Source organism: Prionailurus bengalensis, chromosome D3, assembly GCF_016509475.1.
Source record: "Prionailurus bengalensis isolate Pbe53 chromosome D3, Fcat_Pben_1.1_paternal_pri, whole genome shotgun sequence".
In the NCBI taxonomy this organism is placed as follows: Eukaryota; Metazoa; Chordata; class Mammalia; order Carnivora; family Felidae; genus Prionailurus; species Prionailurus bengalensis.
The window spans coordinates 68,006,794-68,030,541 of NC_057356.1; the positions used below are offsets into that span (position 1 = coordinate 68,006,794).

The 23,748-nt window shown below is 52.0% G+C and overlaps 1 protein-coding gene across 1 annotated transcript in view; it reads right to left on the reverse strand.

Moving 5' to 3' along the window:
* The window catches only part of ZBTB7C (zinc finger and BTB domain containing 7C), a 351,806-nt gene that overhangs the window by 137,877 nt on the left and 190,181 nt on the right, over positions 1-23,748 (reverse strand). Inside the window, exon 3 of the mRNA XM_043558760.1 lies at positions 16,100-16,161. The gene's annotated coding sequence lies outside the window, so the exon portion shown is untranslated. The remainder of the gene's footprint in view (positions 1-16,099; positions 16,162-23,748) is intronic.

The window sequence follows — 23,748 nt, forward strand, 5'->3', positions numbered from 1 at the left end:
CTTCTTCACTCTGGAAGACTGGAAACAGAGAAGTTTTAGTGGGTCTGCTTCCCAGCTGTGGAATCGGAAAGCCTGGAAAAGAAGTGGCTGAGCAAAGACCCTCAGCAGCCCCCGGTGAGTGTGACAGCTGTTCCTGGGCTCCTGCCCCGTCTCCTTGGGGGTCTGTCTGTGCCACAAGGGCTGCTGGTCGGATGGGTGCATGGGGGTGGAGTGGAAGAACAAGCACAGGTCAGACAAGAGGAAGGTGAGGTGCAGGGAATGAACACAGGCGGCAATGAAATGTCATTCCGTTAGCTATTCATTGAAAGCCCCATTTGAACTGTGCTCATCCCAAAGACAACCTTCCCCCAGCAACACCCGTGAACGTTCAGGTCAGCCACCAAGGGTGTTCTCACGGCCCGCCCCTTGAGCGATGGGGTTCCTCAGTGCTTAGCTGTCCTCCACTGCACCACCAGTGAGGAGTGGCCCAGAGGCACCGCCTTTGGGTGCTGAAGCGGTACCGATCCCTCCCCGCCCGGCTAACTAGCACCTCACTTTCCTATTGATCGGGGAGCCCCTGAGCCCATCTCAGATGGATGGGGACTCATTCACCACAGCTCCCGGTGGCCTGGTGGCCTCTCCAGAGAAGAATAGGCAGGCTGAGATGAGAGCTGGGGTCCTGAGGTCCATCCACCTGGAGAAATGTGGGGTTGAGGGGAGGAGGAGACACATCTAGAATAAAGAGAAGTGGTCCCCCACACCAGGGACAGCTCCAGAGACGCGCATTTTCAGATATGGTCTGGTTTGTGTGGCTGGGCTCCAGGATTAGGGGGATGGGGCTGGCGCTTCTCCTGGTCCTCAGACATTCAGAGATGGCCAGGAGGATGAGAAGACCCATTAACACCTCAGCAAAGGAAGCAAGTGCCTGCGAGAGCCTCCTACACATCTGTGGAAAACTTCGAGCCGGGGTACAGAGGTGCCTGCCCTAAGCGAACCCACCCTCCCTGGGTTCACCCCATCCTTTATGCCCGTCCTCTCCGCACGGACGTGACAGATGATGGAAGTCACACTTTTGCGCGGCCTCTGGGGCTTGCTGTGGTTGCCCCTCGCCCCAGCAGGTCACGGGGGGCATGGGGCTCTCCCACTGGAGGACAGCTCACTGCCCCATCAGGCAGGAACGCTTCACTTCCTGACCCCGCAGGGAGTGGACCCTGGGCTCTGCACACAGCCCACACTCAACTGGCACTTGTCAACCACCCAACCGGAAGTGGGCATTACACCCCGGGGTTGGCAGGTCCCTGGGCCCAGAAGGTCCCTTGGCAGCCACTGAAGACAGCTTAGAGTCTCACTTGCTCTCCCCCAGCCTTGCCTGTGCCTGTGGACTCCTGGCCGACAGAGCTCCCAGGCCTGGCTCTTAAAGCAGGAACTAAGCAGTCTCGTGGCTTCTTCCCTAGGCTGGCCGAAACCCAGCTCCCCCACAGGAGGGACTGAGGCCATCTCAACGCCTCCTGGACAGCAGTGGATGTGACACAGCAAGAGCTCTTTGAGATGGGGAAGCCAGCGCAGTTCCTTTTGAATTCCCCCTCCCCCTCAGCCCTTACTTTGTCCACCTAAGCCAGGCCTTCTACTCAGCGAGGAATATTCCAGAAATCATCCATCGCTAAACTCTGGGAGTGGATCTCCGTAGCTGTACAGTTGGAAAGGATCTGGAAAACCCACAGCCCCCCCCGCGATGGGAAAGACCGCTAGCACGTGGCAGGCAGGGACGCCTCATCCGTCACTATGGCACCAGCGCCTGCACGACCCGGACGGGCTGGGCTCTCAGCATCAGCGTGCAGTGTTGCACTCGGGCCTTAGCTTGCTGTCCTCTGGCTGCCCTACAGCCTGGCACAAAGGCACATACTAAGTGTCTGTAAATGAACGGACATGTGCCTTCTGGGCATCAGGGTCCGGGCTGTGCCTGTGGCCTACTTTATTGGTGCAATGGCCTTGCAAGGCAGATATGATCATTCCGTTTAACAGATGAGAAAACTGAGGCCCAGAGAGGTCAAGGGGCTTCCCCCGGGGCACTCAGCAAGTGTCTGGCCAGAGTTCAAGCTTACCTCCTGTCCCTAACTAACCACTGTGGTTTTTCCCTTTGCATTTCGGCAGCCGGCACTGATTGCCCATCCCCTATCTGTGACACTACGGCTCCGCATTCGGGGAGCATTCAGAGCTGAAGGAGAAGCAGTTCCAGCTCTCAGGTCGTCCATACTGAAAGGAGCAGACAGTCCCGTTCACAGCTACCTTTGAAGACCAACAAGGCAAGGCCTGCCCAAGCAGCTGAAGCCCCACCTGTGCGGGCCACAGGCGCGGGGTGGGGGGTGGGGGGTGAAGGGGGCGGGTAGAGGGTTCATTCTGATGTTTCAGAAAGGAATCTGGGAAGAGGCGGCTCTGAGTTGGGCCACAAAGGCCACATGGGCTTGGAGTGATGGACAGAGGCTGAAGAAGCTTTAAAGATAGATTTTCAGGGCACCTGGGTAGCTCAGTCTGTTAAGCATCGGACTCTTGGTTTCAGCTCAAGTCATGATCTCGCGGTTCGTGAGTTCAAGCCCCATGTTGGGCTCTGTACTGGCAGTGCGGAGCCTGCTTGCGATTCTCTCTCCCTCCCTCTGCCTTTCCTGCGTGCCCTCTCTCTCTCTCTCTCTCTCTCTCTCAAAATAAATAAATAAATAAACTTAAAAAAATTAAAAACTAAAGATGGATTTTTCAGGGGCACCTGGGTGGCTCCGTCGGTTAAGCTGCCGACTTCGGCTCAGGTCATGATCTCACGGTTTGTGAGTTCGAGCCCCGCGTGTGGCCCTGTGCCGACAGCTCGGAGCCTGGAGCCTGCTTCGGATTCTGAGTCTCTCTCTGCCCCTCCCTTCTTCACGCTCTCACTCTCTCTCCCTCTCTCTCCACAGTAAGTAAACGTTAAAAAAAAATTACAAATAAATTAAAAAAAAAAAAAAAAGATGGATTTTCAGGAGGCCCCTGGGGGGGAGGATGGGTGTGAGATGGGGGCTTCCCAGCATTTAAATGTCATGACCTAAGTCATCTGGAGCCTGGCAGGGCAGACCTTGGGGGAGGGGGAAGGGCTGGTAGCTCTCTGGGACTCTGCTCGGGGGGACCTTTCGGATCTCTCCGCCAGAACTTCAGCGCAGAGGAGGCTGGAGGGGGGGGCCCTGCTGGTGAGAGAAGGGAGCAGAGAGCCGGCCTTGGAGTGCCCTCCCTCCTAAGTGTGGTCTGGGAGATTCAGCCAACCTCCTGGCCTCAATCATCAGAACCCTAGAGGGGGGAGGCAGATAAGCGAGCTCTGAAGGACGAGTTCCAACCACAGGGCCACAGACTTATTATTTTTCCCACACACTTGATTGGCCTGCCACGAGGGGCCTCGGGAATGGCCTCGCTGGGCCCGCAGCTGATCCTGGAAGAGGAGGGAAAGGACAGGTTTGGCGGCCCGTCCCCCAAGCGCCTGGCCTGGGGCTGGATCCAGAGGGCAGTGGGGCTTGCTGCTCTCCCTGCCTCCTGTCTGCTGCCTCCTCCTGGTTTTGGGCTTTTTCCCTTCCGGGTCAGCACGGCTCAGGAGGGAGCACTTGGCTCAGGAGGCCGTTGGAAAGGTTCTATCAGAGGCCCGCAGGCACATGCTTTTCTGGGAGTGCGGACAGAGCGCTGGGCGGGAGTGAGAGCCCACATCTCTCTTGGGAGGACGCCCGCGAGCACAAACAGTAACTCACTGTAAGCCATTAACACTCTGTGACACCTTCCCTGGGCCTCAGTTTCCATTTCTGTAAAATGAGCGCCTTGGAGCTGCCCCTGTCTTAGTCCTTGAAAAATGGCATCTTCCTCTAAAACCAGGTGAGCGGACAGATAGTTTGCTTCAAGTTTTGTTAGAATTTCTACGCCTACATTGTGATTTGAACAGTCTGTGTCGAGGGCACTGGACTTGAGACCTGATGAGGAGAATCAGCAGAACCCCACCCCCACCCTGCAGTACAGGAAACTATTGTTCGCTGAACTTCCACTCCATGCCAGGCCCTCTGCCCATGGAAAATATTTATGTTTATTATCTTATTCAGTCTTGACATCGACTCTGGGAAGAGATGGTTATCACCCCCATTTTCCCCAATCTGACAGAGTTTCTTCAATTTCTTAAAGTCCTGAAGTGGTTTCCTACCCCCTCCAGGATGAAATCCCGCACCTCGCCACTCCCTGTTAGCTCACTTGGGGCAGCTCCTACCCCATTCATTCTGGTTCCTGAAGTCCCTTCAGGTTCTGCTTCTCCCCAAAGAAGGGCCAAGACCTGGGGGAGGCCAGTGAGGTGCCCAAGGAGCAAAATTTAAGGAGGTCCTCACTCCCAAGTGCCAGGGCTCCACAGCCCGGAGCATGAGGCCTCCTTAAATTTTGCCCTACAAGCTGCATTTGCCCCACACTCGCTGTGTCTTCCCTCCCAAAGGACCTGTTTCTTCTTTGAAGTTCCCTTAGCCTTTTGGGGGGGGGTTCAGATTTGATTCCTTGCCTGAGCCTCTCTCACTCCAGGGCAGAGACCACTTTTCCTGTCCCCATCCTGAAACCAACTGGGCACAGGGCTTTCACACCTCCAACCCTCCAACATGCTCCCCTCTGCACTTATCTGCTCTCTGCTGCATGTGCCTACGGCCCCGATTCTCCTCTTAGCATCGACATAAAAATAATGATTTTTCTTCTCAATGAAATAGTATGTAGCCACTAAAAACTGTGCTTGCCCGTGGGTGAATTCTTCTATAACCTCGATGTAAAAAGGGCTTTCTAAGTATGACTGAATATCCAGAGGCAATTACAGAAAAGACTGATGCATCTGACTAGATAAAAATAAAAACAATTTAGGGGTGCCTGGGTGGCTCAGTGGGTTAAGCATCTTGATTTCGGCCCAAGTCATAATCTCCTGAGTTCATGAGTTCGAGCCCCGCATCAGGGGCTTAGGCATGTGTGTGTGTGTGTGTGTGTGTGTGTGTAAACTCTTAAAAATTGAGAAACAAAGAACCAAAACCCAATAGAAAACTAGACAATAGAAAAAAGAACAAAAGAATGGATAATTCACAGAAGGAATATAAAAATTATCCTTAAACCTATGAAAGAATGTTCAACTTCACTCATGATAAAAGAATTGCAAATTCAAACTACCTACGCCAAGGTGCCATCTCATACTCATGAGACCGGCAAAACGTCCAAAATTGACACGACCCTCTATTGGCAAGATTGGGAGGAAACAGGTCAGAAATCAAAACAGTACAACCGCATGGAGGGGTACCTGGAAACACTTAACAAAACTACATGCATATTTACTCTTCCCAGTAATCTCACTCCTAGAAATTTGCCTGGAGGATACACTCCCGAGCATTGAAACACACACACATTATTTGGAATTGTAAACCACAGGAAACCACCTAAACAGCCATCCAGAGGAGAGCAGGTGCATAAACTATGGCGCGCGCGTGCGCGCGCGCGCACACACACACACACACACACACGGAGTACTGTGCCAGCTATAAGAAAAAATGTGGAAGGACCTCAATGAACTGGCATGGAGTATCTTCCAGGAGACAATATTGAACACGTAAAGCAAAGTATAAAAAAAGCGTAAATGATACGGTCTGATACGGTGTCTTCCGGGTAAATAAAGAAGGGAAAATTAAAAAACATATATAAAAATGTGCTTATCTTGGGGCGCCTGGGTGGCGCAGTCGGTTAAGCGTCCGACTTCAGCCAGGTCACGATCTCGAGGTCCGTGAGTTCGAGCCCCGCGTCAGGCTCTGGGCTGATGGCTCAGAGCCTGGAGCCTGCTTCCAATTCTGTGTCTCCCTCTCTCTCTGCCCCTCCCCCGTTCATGCTGTCTCTCTCTGTCTTAAAAATAAATAAATGTTGAAAAAAAATTAAAAAAATGTGCTTATCTTTACAAAAAGCCATAGAATTGTAAGCATAAAAGAATTAAGTTGGTTAATGCAGGGGGCGGGGAATGGGGCTGAAGGAATACAGGAGAGTGACACATCTCTTAGTATAGGTTGTGTCGTTCCGACTTTTGAAAGTATGTTAGCATTCTACCTATTGTTAAAAATTTAAACCAGTAAGGGGCACCCTGGGTGGCTCAGTCGGTTGAGCATCTGTCCGACTTTGGCTCAGGTCATAATCTCGCAATTAGTGAGTTCGAGCCCTGCTTCGGGCTCTGTGCTGACAGCTCAGCACCTGGAGCCTGCTTCGGAATCTGTCTTCCTCTCTCTCTGCCCCTCCTCCGCTCACACTCTGTCTCTCTCTCTCAAACATAAATAAACATTGAAAATTTTTTCTTAATTTAAATAAATAAGAATAGGAAGGGGAAAAAATGCCTAAAGCTGAAAACACACTGGAAAAAAAAATAAACCTAACTGTATTTCAAATAAATGCTCTTACCACACTGAAGGGCAAGGAAAGAAAGAAAGGACTACTCCAAACTATTTATGAACAAAGCAGGGAGAAGGAAGGGAAGGTTTGTTGATTGCAGTGGTGAAGCAATCCTGACATTACTTTGGATACGATATAGGATTAAGTAGATGACTGAATGTGTTGATGGCTTTGGGGTTTTCGCTGTGGGCGAAGGATATATAAGTATGGAATGGGGAGAGGCAAGAAGCAGCCCTGAAGAGGTGGACTGGGATTGGAGGTACTGGCGTGGACTCGTGATGAGTAGCATACGGATATGTAAATGTATATGCATGCTTCTGTGCATATGTGCATACATGTATACGTACGTGTGGAAAATATGTGTATGTATATGTGTATAAACATGCACCTATTTCCTAGTTCTGTCCCCTGAAAGGGCTAAGGAGCAAAGATACCCAGAGGCAGTGGGCACACCCAGGGCCCAGACTTTGGTCTCTAATACCACTCCCACTAAAAGGGAACAGGCACCTCAGAGAAATGACTGGTTGCAAGGCTTGTTCGGGGGTAGATGCCTGAGGAGCCTGGAACCTCTTGTTATCCCAGAAAGTAAGAAAGCGCTCCAGAATCGGGATGGTGGCATATCCAAATATCATGGGAGTCAGTTTGTAGAGGCTCCCACTGGTGAAGTCTGGGGCAATTTATGCACCAAAAGAATTGAGCACAGTGAGAAACAATAAACCGCTGGGAAAAAAAGGAACTCATCGGTCCACACAGATAGATACGTTTTACTGCTTATGATGGTAAATATATACTGACCAAATACATCATGCCACTGTAGAATGCCAAGGGCTTTCTACACTACACACTATGGAGGTTGTGCTGGAGCTGGAAAACCACCATTTTTTTTTTTTTTTTTTTTTTTTTGGAAAACCACCATTTTGCAACCATCATGTTAAGGACTGGATCAGGCAAGAGGCATCAATGGAGGCTCCCCCTGGGAGAAACTGATGAGAAGCAGGGTATTTGCTTCTCTAAAACGTCTCCCCACCGACTGCTTACTAGTTCCAAGGGAGAACAAAGATAATGATCATGTAGGGGGAAAACAGGTAATACTTTGACCTGGAGATTAAAATTAACGTCACCTTGGGGCGCCTGGGTGGCGCAGTCGGTTAAGCGTCCGACTTCAGCCAGGTCACCATCTCGCAGTCCGGGAGTTCGAGCCCCGCGTCGGGCTCTGGGCTGATGGCTCAGAGCCTGGAGCCTGTTTCCGATTCTGTGTCTCCCTCTCTCTCTGCCCCTCCCCCGTTCATGCTCTGTCTCTCTCTGTCCCAAAAATAAATAAACGTTGAAAAAAATAAAAAATAAAATAAAATTAACGTCACCAGTGAGGGCCAGGAGCGCCCGCGGATGTGACTGCGTGAGAAGAACCCACGGTTGCCTCGGCAGGATTCTGGCCAAGGCTGCATAATCTGGATCTCACCACAACAAAACATTGCACACCCCCCAAATGGGGACCATTTTATTGAAAATAAGAAGGGGGCATTGTGTCCTTCAAAAATGTCAATGTCATAAAAGACAAAGAAAGGTTGTGAAAATGTTCTCCAACGGTTCAGACAAAATGTGTAAGTACGGGTGTGTGTGTGTGTGTGTGTGTGTGTGTGTGCGTGTGTGTGCATGTATGATAAAGCACACATGATAAAGGAAGTGGGGTAAAATTTTAACAGATGTGTCTAGGATAGAAGGATCTAAAAGCCGTCTTTGTATTATTTTTATTTGGGGCATTTTTCGGTAATTTGAAATTACTTCCAAATAAAACAATTTAAAAAAAATGTTCCAACTTTTGAACGACATTCCCTTCTCTGCAGGTGCAGACTCTCCTTGGCCAGGGGACCCCTGGCAGGCAGCCAGGCCAGGAGGCAGATCTGAAATCCAGCCATCTGGGAAATGTGGCCTTGAGCAAGTGACTTTCCTCCCTGTGTCTGATCCTCCTCTGCAGGGAGATACCCACCTCGAGGGCTGGTGGACAACTGAAACAGATTACGCTGGCGAGCGCTTAGCTCTATGGCCCATCAGTGTGAGCTGCGGCTTCACTGGTCTCATTTCTCATCAGCAGAAATCCCGGCAGGGTGCAGAGCTGAGAGCCGCCTCCAGTGCCGAGAGCCATGGGTGCCCTCCAGTAGGACTGTGGACCCAGGACGAGCAAACGGTCTAGGGCTAGCCTCGGGCGGGCCGCCACCTGGCAGAACTCCTCTCTGGGCAGGCGGCCCCCTGTCCTGCCTTGGCCTTGGGAACTCTTTGTGACAGTATTGTTCTGGTAAAAAGAATCGTGATCCCCGGAGAATAGGCCAGGGAGGAGGCATGCTTTCTTTGCACTGGGGGCTTTCTTGGAGGACCTGAAATTGGCCTTCAGAGCAGGCCTGTCCTCACAAGGACGCTGGGCCTCCCTCTCTACCCCTGGTCTGTCATTTAGAGAGGACTCACTGTGCCCCTGTCCCCATGTGCCCCTCCTGGCCCACTCTCTACCCTCTCCACTGACCGCTACAGACCACAGCAATGGGCTCCTTTCCCTCTGCTCTCTTTTCTGTTGGAGGCCAGTGGGGCCCTGGGAGGAGGACGGAGGGAGGGAGGTCAGGTGTTGAATGCCTTGTCTCCCTGTCTTCGGAGGCACCTCAGGGCACAGCCCAGGTAGGGTGGCCCCCTGCAGAGCACCCTCGCTGTCTCTGCCCTCAGCACCCTTCCTCTCCTTTCCCCTTCAGCCCTAGGGGGTGACTGCGCCCCGGTGTTGGGGATCCTGCACCGGGTCCTGTGGATTCGCTACCCTGCACTGGCCTGGGGACTCAACTGTCTCCAAATCGCCAGCATTGAGGGCGCTCCCTGCTGCCTGCTGGGCCCCGCTGCAGGGAGACAGCTGGGTGGGGGTGGGGAGGGGGCGGTGCCCTCTCCCATCCGCGTGTTTGGTATTTGTCTGCCTGGGACGCCCCCTATTACCAAGCTTAGTGAGGGGACCCACCTCGAAGCCATTCACACAGCAGAACAAAAGCGAGTGCCTGCCACTTCAGGCCTCCTCCCGGGGCTCGTCGCTGCCTGTTACGACTTCATTTCATCTTTTCGTAAGTTACTGTTAACTGAGAAGCATTACAAGAAGAGAATTAAAAGAGAGAAAAGTTGGTGGAGAGATGCCTTTTTTCCCCTGGTTTAAACCTTTTGTTATCGACTCTTCAGGAATCTGATTCAACCAGAGGAACACGTGGCAGAACACGTTATTCAGAATTAGTTCCGAGAGACACGCGAGGGGCTCTTTATTATTCATCCTTCTAAAATCAAAATATTAGCTAATGCCTCTTGCGTCCTCAGAGCGGGTCTGGCAGCTTCTCTGATGTATTGTCCTACTTGAAAGTGAAGAAGAAGGCCTTTCCTGCGGAAGCCTCCGTCAAGCCCCTCGGACTCCCGCGCACACAGGGACGGAGACACCCAGACATGCCTGTGCCTGAGACCCTTGCAGCCCTTTGTGTCCCGGCCAGGCTGCCTCTTCCACGCACCCCCTCCCTGCGCTGGAACGCCCCCCACCGCCAAGGAGCCCAGGGTGGCCTGGAGCGGAGGGGGGAGGCCCCTCCTGGTCCCAGGAGCCCAGTTTCCCATATCCAGAGCCAGAACTGGTTCGGAAGGGGGTGAAGGGGTGATGACTCAGGGACCCTAAGGCTTAGAAATCAAAACTGCTGTGTATGTTTTCTTGGATCCCCGCTGCTGCCTTCATTTCTGGAAGGAACACCACAATGCAAACGAAGTCTATTTCTTCAGCAGGAACAAACAGATTTGGCTTTTGGTACTCTGAGCTCTAGAGTTACCCAGAAGTGTCATGATGACATTTTTAATCAGGCCCCTAGGAAGACAGTGAGGTTCTTAGCTCGCTGGGGTGAGGGGGGGTGGTGGTGTTCACTGGCTTTGAGGACTGTGGGTGGGACGAGTGCTCCCAGCTGACAGAGGTTGGCTAAGCAGCTTCTGTGCCTAGTAGCCTTGGCAGAACTTCCTGGAGGCTAAGTGGAGCAAGGAGGGCTTCCTGGAGGAGGTGGTATTTGACAGATGGCTAAGCACTGGAAAGGAGAGAGTAGAGGGAAGGCAAGGAGGAATGTGAGCAGGGCAGGTGGGAGGGAGGCAGGGCAAAAAATGGTCAGAGGTAAGGCTGGAAGGACCTTGACCTCGAGTGAAGGTATTTCTTCTTTCTTTTGTTTCCTTGAGCAATCCTAAATTCACGATTAATCTCCCAAGACCTATCTTGTTGGTAAATGTTGATTTCTCCTGTGCACCTGTTCATATTTCTGATGGAAATGTATTATAAAATCACTCCATTTGGGTGGTGATTACCATGGTAATCAGGCATGCTTGCTGACAGGCCAGCACTCCTATTGAAAACAAGATTCGGAAGATAGGGGCTTTTATGTCACTTAGGTTGTGCCGGGGAGAGAGAGGGCTGAGAAGCAGGTGTGGGGGGCCGGGTTCCTTCTCTGAGGAAGTCTTGGTGGACAGCACAGTGCTTCGCTGGAGGAGGGTTCTGTAGGAAGATGGGGGAAAGGCTAGACGGAGGCGGGTAAATGGGGGTCCTCTGCAGCCTGCATACAGAGGGGCACAGCTGTGAGGGATCCCATGTGAAGAGAAAATCAGAGCTACCAGGAGCCCAAGATCAAGAACCTGGGCTAGGATATCATTCAACCTCCTACCTCCACCGCAGGAACCACCTCTGTGCCTTTTAGAACATTACAAAGATGGGGCGCCTGGGTGGCTCAGTTGGTTAGGCATCCGACTTCGGCTCAGGTCATGATCTCACGGTTTGTGGGTTCGAGCCCCGCATCAGACTCTGTGCTGACAGCTCAGAGCCTGGAGCCTGCTTCGGATTCTCTGTCCCCCTCTCTCTCTCTGCCCCTCTCCCGCTGTGATCTGTCTGTCTTTCAAAAACAAGTAAATGTTAAAAAAAAAAAAAAGAAGAACATTACAAAGATGTTTCTATCATGGGATTACGGTTCAAGGTGTGGGGAAAGCCCCAGGCGTTTGAACGGCATTATCTAGTCCCGATGTAGTCTAGTTTAAGTTCGCAAGAGCTCCCACTAGACTGCTGGATTTCAAATCCCAGCTCCACCCCCTTTACTGGCCGTGTAACCTGGGGCAAGTTACTTAACCTCTCTTTTCCTTCTCACTTGCAAAAAAAAAAACCAAAACAGATAATGCAAATTTCTAATGCATTTGATTATTGTGAGGATTAAGTGAATTGATGCCTGTAAAATGATTAGAACATGCCCACCACAGAGTAAGCACTCACACACGCTGGGGACACAGCAGCGCCTCCCCCCACGGTGGATGGGGGACCGGCAGGATTGAGGGTACAGCCACTATCCCGGACTTGGTACAAACATCGTCTCACCTCCTTCTCCTGACGCCCCCATGGAACTCTGAACACCGAGCAGACTGCCGCCCTGAACCACCCCCCCCCTACCGCCTCTCTACCCACAGCATTTTCTGTTTCCTTCCCCAAAGACGCTGGTTTACTGACCTCTGGCTCTGCACCCAAAACGGCCCTCCTTCTCAAGCCCATACCCTGACTGCAGTCCTGGGAAGATCAGGCCTCGCGGGCACAAGGTTCCAGAACACTCACGTCCTAAAAGTATACAAACATCTACAGCTTTTAGTCCCGTTTCCAAGTGCCCACAGAGGTTAGATGTTGTCTGATGAACGACAATCACCATAGGAATAGCACTAATGCACTTCTTCCTCATGGTGTCCCAGACTCTACACTGCTTCTCACCCTAATATAATAAAAATTTGTCATTAATGGAATGATATTACACTCCACCAGACACCGTATGATCCAAATCAGGCCAAGAGCGGGGGGCTCTGCCTCACGGAACCCACCCCACCAGCAGCAGCTGACAGGCCATTATTCTGTGTCCTGCAAATTCTGTGCAGTGATAAGGAAACTCCACCAATTTGATGCTTTATCTGGCTGCAGGTTGGGGAAAGAGATTATTTCAATCAAGATAATGATTCTATTTCTCGGACGGAAATGAGATTTTTTTTTTTCCGTTGCCTCGTGGGGGTGCCACCAAAATCTGTCTCGGGGCTCAAACTGGTCATGCACAAGTTAGAGGATTTTCGGGCAACCTCCGAGAGCGTGAACATGACAGAGAACTCAAGGGAGTGAGCCCGTTGGCAAGAAACACGTGCGTGCGCGCGCACGCGCGCGCACACACACACACACACACACACACGCCAGACCTCTGAGATTACAAAGTCAGTTCTGGTTGGCCATTTATAGGCATGAGACAGCACCTGTGAAACCAAAATTTGGAAGATGAGCAGGTAGTGTGAGTAGGATGGCCTGGATTGCAAACCAGGTAAACCCTGTCAAGGCAATAACGATAACGAAGTTCCAGACGCCATGCGCTTAGCAATGACAGCACGCGAGTAGCCTAAACCTGCCCATCACGTAGGGAAGATTTCCTGTGCAACTTTGTAGACAGATGGCCCAGCGACTCTTCCCGCACCTTCCACGACAGGGAGCTCACCGGCCTTGGTCTTACTCCATCGCTATGTTGAGAGAGTACCTCCAAACCGCAGCGGTCACTTTATGAAAGGAAACCACAGTGAAAATTCACAAGGTGCTGATGCTCCGATGCATCTAAACCCATTATGGCGACAATACACGTTTCAGGAAGTCAGCAAACGATATGCAAACGATGGTAGGCAATCAGTGCAATGAGTCGGGAATAATTTGAACTAGTGAATTTGGTGCAATTTTTAATTATTCTAAATATTTGCGAATTTCGAGGGCTGTAACACAGCATCTCAAATTCTTTAGAGGTGATTTGCCTTAAGGAGGAAGTAATAATAATTTGTAAACTCAGACATCAATTGTTTCTATAGTAACTGTAAAAACTTTGGAAACGTTTGGAAAGTTTACATGCGTTTTGAACGTTCCCCTGGGGGCTGACTTGGTGGATTACTCTCTCTCTCCAAATACGAGGCACATTTTAGCTCAATTCCTTCAGAAGGAAGAGCCCCAGCTGCTGGCTCTTGAGTGGTCTCTTACTGGACTGCACCAGGCCCACCAAAACTTTGAAATCTAAGCCACACCATTGTTGCGGTGCCTAGACTGTCCTTGGAAAGTAACACAAAAACCCTGGTAATGTGGGTTTTGTCGCCAGGAGAGGATCCAGGCAGCTTGGGGACAGAAGCGGGAAGGAGACTTGTCACAGGACACCTTTTGGTATTTTTGAATTCAGTCATGGGACCGTATGACCTATTAAGAGTAAAAGGACAGTTTCGAAAAGCACATCCATGTTTCATTGAACACAGGCTTTGATACTTACGATTGCTATTTTAATACCGACGCTCTTAAAATGCAAATTTACGACAGTGGAAATTGTGGCCGAATCCGGTAAAAGCCATATTTGGCTGTCTTCACGGTAGTGATGCTCACAGGCACGAGAGTAGGTGCAACCAATGGCCCCCCTCACACTCCCTTTTCTCGCTGGGACGCCCACTTCCCAGCTGCTTTCACCTGTGATGTTCTCCCGACCCTGGCTCTTGGTCAAGGGCATGCCTTGGAGGTCACACCAGCAGCACCGTTCCCAGGAGTGGCCAGTGGTGGATGAGGGGTTACTTGAGGCCTGCCCCTTGCTGCCAGGCCAGACACCGCAGAAATCCACATGGGTCAAGCCAAGGAAAGACTAGCCCTGGCACATCACCCGCTCTCCCTGACAAGTAGTCCCTAAAAGCTCTCCCTTGGTATATCGCATGCACCTGAATCCCTGTCTCAAGCTCTGCTTCTAGGCAACCCAGCCTAAATCAGCCAAACCGCAGCTCAAAATGGAACCCTCTAGTATCTTTCCAGTGGGTTGTCCCTGGTGGTAGAAACACACAGGAGCCTGCCTCTTTGAGGCAGGCTGCCTTCCTGCCCGGCCCAAAGATCACCAGTTGACACTGCACATCCCATGAAAGCCAGCACAGCAAAATGCTGACCAGCCAGAGCAGAGAGTTCCCACCAGCAGAGCCCTGCGGGACCACACAAATACTCTTCTTCTCCAGGATGGCTGAGCAGGAGGCAGGGGCCGACTCAGCAGCCTATCCCCCAATCAGATCCACAGTTACGTGCCCCAGAAAGTCAGCATAATCGTCAGCTCGATCACTTCTTGGCTAAAGAACTCAAGCAAAATATTTATTCCCAGCCTCAGTTTCCTTATCTGCAAAATGGCACTATCTACAGAGCCTCTGCGAAGCTCATCTGCGGCTATACTGTCAAGTGTGCTGCAAACTGGCAAAATTATATACGTGTTGGTTGTTATTCGTGAGACTGAGAACATGCTAGCTTCCCCTGCTTGCTTGGAACAAGTAATCGACCTTTGCCAAATAAGTAAATCTGAGCTTCCTCTCATCTTGGGCATCGTACCTAGAGCCCCCTATGTGAGAAGCAGCTCCAGAGAAAATCAAGTGGACATTGGGAGCCCTGTCCTGGTGACTGTCCACCTGGAGCTCAGGGCACCTCCTCATGGATCACACGGGTCTCAGGTGGTGGTCAGCTGCAGCTGTCTGGAGAGGGCCCCCTCTCTCTATCCTCTCTCTCTCTCTCTCTCTCTGACATCTAGGGAGGATCCCCAATGTGAATTTCCTATCATTGATCCAGGGTCTGTATTGATCTCAGATACAACTTCAAGTTCGGTGAAAACTCCATGCGGCCACTTTCATATAGGTCACAGACAAACTGGCAGAAACTCGATTTTATTTACATAAATGAGGGATACCTTACTCCATCCTGATTTTTTTTGCACATGGACCGTTCACGAAGCCACTTCTGGCCCTTTACCACTTGGTCCTACCCAATGTCACCAGCATTTTCTCCCTACCCCCATCCCCCGTCCGACTATCTAGGACCCCTTCAGGATGTCTATGACATCCTCCCCATAGGCCTTTGGGTGTTCCCATCCCGGCACCTGTTCCTGCCCCCACACCCCGACCGGCTTCCCTCCTCCATCAGCCCAGTTCAAGTCCCTCTGTCCCCAGGAAGTGTGCCCTAACCATTCCTGTCACCAGCACTTCTGGCTGTGGTGTATGTGCCACACTGGACTGTGTGCTTGATCGTAAAGGTCTTTAATACCCTCACATGCCCGGTTTCCCCTCCTCCCACCCTGGACTGAAGGCACCTCCAAAACAGAGCCTAGGCCGCTGCTTCTCTTTCTATCTCTCTGGCTATTTCTTGCCAGGCACCTGGCGATTAATAATATTCTCAGCTTGAGCAAAACATTGGGCTGTATGATTGCTCTTAGTTCAACACACTGGTCAACGGCCTATACGAGAACGTACAGTTCTAAATAGGGTCAACCTGGCAACAAATTCAGAATTATACAAACTGAGGCTCCAGGGCGAAAAAGTGCACACCTTCCTTACCCTCCCGGAGTCCTGCTCTCCCCCCAAATACTAATCAACCGCAAGGGAGTCACTCTTTCCTGAGCCAGTGGGAGGGCAGAGCCTGGGTGCCAACCATCCACCTTCCGCTGGTAGCCTTGCATTCCTGAGCCCAGCCCCACCCAGCCGGACACACCTTCCAGAAGAACCAAAAGCCGACTCCATCAAGGTCATGACCCCTTCCCCAAACAGGGAAACCCGCCTACTCCCAGGAACAGTCAAACCACAGACCTAAGAAAGCAAAATTCATACTCACAGGCAATGATGCCTTCGTCTTAAATTTCAGGCCAGCAGTTTCTCTGCAAACCTGCTCATTTCCTGCAAAGAGAAGAAAGGGATGGAGAAGCATATTAGCATCTGCTCTGGTAGCCTTTGGCGGTTTCCTGGCCGACCTCGGGCTGCTGCACCTTCTCTCCTTCTTACTCCCAACAGCACGCTCCCCTCCCAGGAGCACCGTGTGCTAGCTGGGTGCGCGCCCCTGGCTCCCCACACGCCTCCCTCCCCCTCCACGGCGCCATGCCAGTCTCAGATTGACCACTGCCTCCAATTCCCTGAAGGCGCCGGGCTTCTTCCCACTCCGGAGTGAGGCCTCCTCTTCTGTAGCATGGGGTTGCCTAGCAACCCCGTGTGCCGGCTCGGAAGGCCCTCCTAAATTGGACCTCACAGCACAGGGCATCTCCTTGTACAGCTGCCTGAATCTTAACAATCTGGCTCTGAATAATAACACAATGGTAATTGCATGCACGGGCCCCAAACTACATTTAAATAATGTTCAAGAGCTGACACAAACCAACAAAGGCCAGAAAATGCATTGCGGAGGTTGACCGTAAGGCCAGGCGGGACGTTCGGTGCGGGAGGGAGTTGACACCAAAGACTTGAGTTAATGACAATGCCAACCTGAACTGTGAATTCTCCTGCCTTTCTGCCTGAGTGTGTCACCGCTTTAATGTGCTTTAAGTGAGTTTGGGATCTGTAGAGGCAATTAATGCCCAGAGATAGTGATGCTTCAAGACAGGATGCCCTTTAGTGCATCAGCAGCACACGCGGGTTTTTGGAGGGAGAAGGCGAGAGGACGGCATAGGACAAGAAGGGAGAACCGTGCATGAGTGATGTCCCTTGGCTTTTACGATCGTGGCTAAATACATTTCAGAAGGCGGGACAGAGAACTTACCAAGCGAGAGCACAAAGCACTTGCAACCTCAGCACGGCTGATGTGTTTCGGGATAAGAAGTGAAGGCCAAGAGGCTTGAAGCTGGCTAACAGGCACACTGAAGCGGCTTAGCGTGGTGTGGGGACGGCCATGCGTGCCAGAGTCCAGCCTTGAGTCTGGGTCCCTGGCACAGTGTGACAAAGAGCTCTGCTCAAGGCACAAGAGCCTTAGCACGGCAGGAGAAGGCAGCCATAGCAGCGAGGGCCTGCGGATCAGCCCCAACTGTTTGAAAGCCAAGGCACTTTTTTTTTTAAAAAAAAAAAAAAAGCTCTGGGGCGCCTGGGTGGCGCAGTCGGTTAAGCGTCCGACTTCAGCCAGGTCACGATCTCGCGGTCCGGGAGTTCGAGCCCCGCGTCGGGCTCTGGGCTGATGGCTCAGAGCCTGGAGCCTGTTTCTGATTCTGTGTCTCCCTCTCTCTCTGCCCCTCCCCCGTTCATGCTCTGTCTCTCTCTGTCCCAAAAATAAATAAACGTTGAAAAAAAAAATTAAAAAAAAAAAAAGCTCAAAATCCTCCTGCGAGGGACTTAAACAGATATTTGCACACCCACGGGTGTAGTAGCGTGATTCACAATGGGCAAGAGATGAAAGCAACCCAAGAGTCAGTGGACAGATGAACGGATAAGCAAAACGCGGTCTATGCACACGTGGAATATTATTCAGCCATAAAAAGGAGGGCAATTCTGGCAGGAGCTACAACACGGATGAACCTTGAAGCCAAAACGACAAATACTGGGGGCGCCCGGGGGGCTCAGTCGGTTAAGCTTCCAACTTTGGCTCAGATCACGATCTCCAGGCTTGTGAGTTCAGGACCCGCCTAGGGCTCTGCACTGGTGGTGTGGAGCCTGCTTGGGACTCTCTCTCTCTGCCCCTCCGCCCCCTCAGAATAAAGAAATATACGTAAAAAAAAAAGACAAATACCGTAGGATTCCACTTGTACTGATATCACAGAGACAGAAGGAGAATCGAGATCACTAAGGGCTGTGGGGAGGTGGCGATGGGGAGTCAGTGTTTAGTGGGGACAGAGTCTCAGTTTGGGAAGATGAAACCGTTCTGGAGACGGATGCTGGTGATGGCCGCACGGCAACACCAGTATACTTAATGCCCCTAAACTGTACACTTAAAAATGGTTAACAAGGTAAATTTGGTAGTATATTATTTTATCACGATTTTAGAAATTCCCCTGAAATTGGGGCGCCTGGGTGGCTCAGTCGGTTAAGCGTCCGACTTCAGCTCAGGTCACGATCTCGCGGTCCGGGAGTTCGAGCCCCACGTCGGGCTCTGGGCTGATGGCTCAGAGCCTGGAGCCTGTTTCCGATTCTGTGTCTCCCTCTCTCTGCCCCTCCCCCGTTCATGCTCTGTCTCTCTCTGTCCCAAAAATAAATAAACGTTAAAAAAAAAATTTAAAAAAAAGAAATTCCCCTGAAATAGTAGTACAACATACACGGTCTACAAGACTTCCGTCCATCTTCCCCTTGGAAGTCAAGAGTGGCCTGTGTCATCCATAAGCTCAGACAGGGAGAGACTGCCACCGGGACTCAGGGACCAACTGGACAGTGTGGCTCTGGGCCAGGGAACCCCACGGCTTGTTAAGCGTGGCGTTGGCGCGGCACCGTGTCAGATGGAGGCGGCTGAGCATCGCGTAACAGGATTATCTTGCGTCCACCTCGTGAGGTCCAAACACCATCACCCTCCAGAACGTGGCCTCCTTCCGCCCAACCGGTCCCACCCATCGTGTCCCCTGCCTGCTTCCTCCTCCATCCAGCTCTGACGACACTGTCACTGTTACCCTTTGCCGCGTCTCAGCTCCCTGCCTAGAAAGCCCCTCCCGTGCTGTCCACCTGGCCTGCTCCGACTCTTTCTGGGGGGCTCACAGCAAGCTCTGCCTCCTTCATGGAGCCCTCCAGATGCTCCCCATTGTGCTTTCTCTGAGTGCCGCAGCCTGCAGTCAAGCATTTGCTTAGTTGGATACTACCTTACTCTCACGTCTGGAAGTCTTGCCTCTCCCGGTGCATCCCCGGCAGGACCCCCGGACAGGGACTGTTGCTCATCTTTTTCGCCTGCCATGGACCGTGGCTCAGGGCTGAGCACACCACAGACCATTCCTCCCTCAAGGCCCTCAAAGGGACAGCCGCCCTTCTTCCCCTCCCAGGGAATCTGACCACAGCCCCCCTGCCTGGGGTGGAAAGCACGTCTGTGGGCTGCCGAGCCCTGGAGCTGCGTATTCCAGGCAGGCACGCAGATGCCTTCAGTCATTTAGAGGTGTGACTCGGTGTGTGCAATGAACAATTGAGCATTTACAGATTTTATTAATTTGGAAAGGTCATTAGAGCTAACAGCTTCTCCAAGTGGAAGTGAATAAATAGCGTGCATCATTTTTTTTTTTTCTTCAGCGTCCTGAGCTTTTTCTTGGAAGGTGCTTTTAAAACCTCAAAAAACAGCGTTGTATTGTTACAGGTTAAAAAGGGGTGGGGCGAATGCAGGCTTGTGAGACAAGAGGAGGCCCATAGAGCTCTGGATGAGCCTCTGCCTTTCTCTGAACCTGCACCTTCTCATCTGCAGAAGGAAGGAGTGGTCACTAAGCTCCCTCCAACTTAAAATAAACTGACATTACGATACGAGGAAACGTGCGAAGTTAGCAACTCTCCAAGCTGACCGTTACGCCCCACCCCCAGCCCCACCCATCCTACCAGCTGTTGGACACTATTGCACGTCTAGGTAGCAAAGGTGTGAGTCTGTGCCCAGTGATTTCGGGGGCCTTCCCGGACCCTGGCCTGGAGGCTCTCAAACCCACAACCTGGCTGCCTCGCTCTCGTTAGATCATCAAGGAACATTCTGGACTCATGACTTGTTTTCTCAAATCTCCAGGAAGGGCTGGAGATGGGCCAAAGTGTAGCATCCAGGTTCCATCTCCCCGGCCGGCCCTTGGCTCCATGACCGGCTGGCACTGTCTGTCAAGGGCCAGGCCTCTGCGGGCAGCTGCTATTGGTTCTCCCGGAGGTGGGAAGGAGGGAGCATTCAAGGAGCAGAGGGGTCAGGTTCCAGCCTGCTGTCATGGAGAGAGACGGTTGGCCCTTGACCAGACCATGCAGTCCCACATCCCTCCCTTTCTCCGAGTCCCCTCTTCTCTCTGCCCCAAGTTCTGACAGACACCGGACGGTGGGAGGCCCACGGCTGCCCATGCTCCTGCCTCCAGATCACTCACGACTTTTAGTAGCAATAAGACCAGGTCTGAATCACAACTGTGTGATCCACAACCTAATAGTAATAGTAACATTAGCACCGGTACTAGTTAATATTAACTAATATTGGTGCGATGCAGTCCTGATTAAAAGGGTATTTTCCCGCTTGCTTGGCAGACAGGTAGGAGAGACTTAATTCATGTATTGAGCGCCTGCTGTGTCCCAGGGTCTTGGCTACCTGTTGGGGAGGTAGACATGAAAAGGTACGTTTCTTGCATGCAAACTCTTTGCAGGATGGTTGAAAGTCAGGAAGATGGGGACACAGAGAAGCTGAGTAACTTTCTCAGAGGCATTCATCTAGCAAGTTCTAGCAGTGTTCAAACCAAGTCCTTGGACTCAGAGGCCTTTCCCAACGGTTCCTGCATTGCCTGCGAGTGTCGTATACGTTTAGCCTGCACGACACCATCCAGAAGGGACTGACTAGAGGACGGCATGGTTTAGGGACAGTGGGAGTTTATGCCCAGAGTGAACCGATGCCTGTGGATGTCAGGCCATGTTGGCCCTGGACACCCCAGGGGGGCAAACCTTGGCTGGGTCCAGGTCAAAGCCTACTGAAGACATGGCCTTGACCTCTCATGGCCTTTCTGCTCGTTGATAAAGACCCGTCCTTTCATCAGAAGGGCTGCAGAAATGCTGCCTTGAGAGCTGATGCAAATTCAAGAATTTTTTTTTTTTTTTTTTTTTTTTTTTTTTTTTTTTTTTTTTTTTTTTTAGTCTGCACTAATCCTTGTCTTCTAGGCTGCCAATGCCCTTACAATCAGCATGTGACATACATTGGTTATTGTTCTGCTGAAGTTCTCTATTGGCTTTTTGTAAATGATGTCTTGTGCTTGGAGGAGCCCTATAAATCCCTGTATTTACAGCCAGGGTACCCAAGCCCAGAGAGGGCAAATAACTCATCCTAAATCATGTCAGAGATAAGACGAGAACCAGAACCCAGGTCCCCAGGGCACCAGCCTGGAGCCCGCATACACCCACCCGAAATGGTGGGAAGGCAGGCTCAGGCTGTGTCCGGCTTAGCCCCCACCACAGCCCCTCAGCAAGCATGCGTGGCTGGGATGAGGGCTCTCTGACTCTGGAGAGAGGCCAGCACAGGCAGATTCCCCTCTCCGCCCCCGTCAATGACACTAAAGTGATCAACTCTGCCTCCTCGCCTTGAGTGGTGAGCCTCACAGGGAGGGGCAGAGGCCATGAGAGGTGCCCTTGGGGACGGCAAGGTCACAGTCTCTGCCGCAGGGCCTGCGGCTCTCAGGAGGCCACGACGTGCTGTGGTTTGGAGCCAGACTGACCCTGCTGTGTCACTTTGGGCAAGTGACTTAACTGCTCTCTGCCTCAGATTTTCCCCAGCAGAATGGGCAGGATCATGGCGCCTATTTCCTCCCTCACAGGGGTTAAGGAAGAATTAAATGAGAAAACGGAGGGAAAACATGGCACGGGGACTGGCATTTGCGTAGCCTCAGGTGAGGTGAGTGAGATCAGCTTTTCTCTGGAAGGACAGTTCCGTGAAGAGGGAGACAATCTGACAAGGCTACATACCAGACGATGCCAGCCGTATGGCATTCTGGAAACGGCAAAACTCAGAGACAGTAAAACGATGGGCGGTTACCAGGGGAAGAGAAGACAGATGAACAGGTGAATCCCAGAGGAGGTTTAGGGCAGTGAAACTACGATCCTGCGATGGCAGATACGTGTCTCTATACGTGCAACATCCATAAAACTGTACAACACAGAGTGAACTCTAACTCTAGTGTAAACTATGGACTTCAGTTCACAATGACGTATGAGTACCAGCTCAGCAGTTGCAACAAAAATACACGCTCGTGCAAGATGTTAGCCATAGTGGACGCTGGGGTGGGGGAAGGGAGAGGAAAAGGGGTAGATGGGAAGTCTCTGCGTTTTCAGCTCAATCTTTCTATAAACCGCAAACTGCTTTAAAGAGTCAAGTCTATTAATTTTTTTTTTTTTTTTAAAAAGATCAACCACGCCAAAACATAGTGCTCAGGGCCAATCAGCACACAGGCCATCACTGAGCCACCACTGGGCATCTGGGCCCCATGAGGGGGACTGGGAGCCGGAGTAGGAGACTAGCACGGCCCTCCCAATGTGAGGTACCACTGTGTCCCGAGTGCGGTCAAAATGGAAAGCCAAGTGGGTGAGCCAGCAGGATAGAGCACCGCAGCAATCAGGACATCTCTGGCTACTGGGCAGTGACTCGGCCTTAATTTACCCTTCCAGAGCACACATCCTGCACTCGCCTCACCCTCTCTGCCTTCCAGAGGGGGATCAAAAAGAGACTCGGCCTCTCACCTGCAAGCCAGACTCCTCCCAGCCTTTTCCTGCCCCTCCACCCCTAACACCAATATAGTAGGTGCTTGATAAACATTGACTGGATTAAACAGTGATTATCTGTATGCCTCTTGCTCTCCCCACCAAAGGAAAGAATCTGACTGTAAGCCTCCCTGACCCCCCCCCCCCCCCCAGCAAAGTATTAGCTGAACAGGGCGTGAAGAGTGGAATCCAGGCAAAAGTAACACTCCGACGGGGGGAGACGCTGTGTTTGGTCATGGGGCCACCGTCCACAGTCTTGACAGTGTATCTCCAAGGGGCCTCCCCCAGCGCACCTGGCACAAGCTGGCCCACTCAGCCCTGAGCCCCCATCTAGCAGGATGCTGGCAGCTGAGCCCCTGCTCCACCTGGGAAGGGCCAAGAGGCCAGTGTGCCCTGAAATGAGGGGGCAAGTATGGGGAGCCACCTCAAAGCAGCCTGCAGGAGCAGCGGGGAGGCTGAAGCAGAATGAAGGCCCTCAGCCCAGGGCCCGGATGCGGGGGTGGCCCCGGAAGTGTTTTTAGAGCAGGAACTGAGGTCCAGCCCATCTTACCTAGCACAGCAGGGCACCAAGCAGTTTGGTCTGGTCTGATTCTGAGAAAGGAGTGTTTGCGTGTTGCTGGGAACAGCATCTTCTAAGGCAACTGAATCCTCCTTTAGTCATTGCTTTGGGGGTGATGGCCCCTTCGAAGTCCAAATTTCTGTGACCTTGGCCTAGAATCTTAAAATAACCCGGAGAAGGAGGGAGGGCTAAGCCCGGAGCAAAGCCAACAGTGGGGCCTGGCCTGGGGAAGCAAGGGAGGGGAGGAGAGCCTGTCTAAGGATCAAAGGCCCAATCTCCCTGGTCAGGCTGCCCGGCCCAGGCCTGGCTGTTCAGTCACGCATATTTTATTTTTTCTGGCCTCAGGGAAGTGTTCCTGGGGCTGGGCAAATCTGAGCAAGAATCTGCCAGCAGGGAATGGCCTGGAGCAGCTGAGAGAGAGGGCAGTGGCTGCCCACATCCGCCCCCTGGACCCCAGCAGCCCCCTGCCCGAGGGCTAGGGTAGGAAGGGGGAGGGTGTCCACTGAGGGGGGCCTTCCCACTGCTCCCTGGCTGGTGAAGCAGGACAGGTTAATTCTCAGTCACAACAT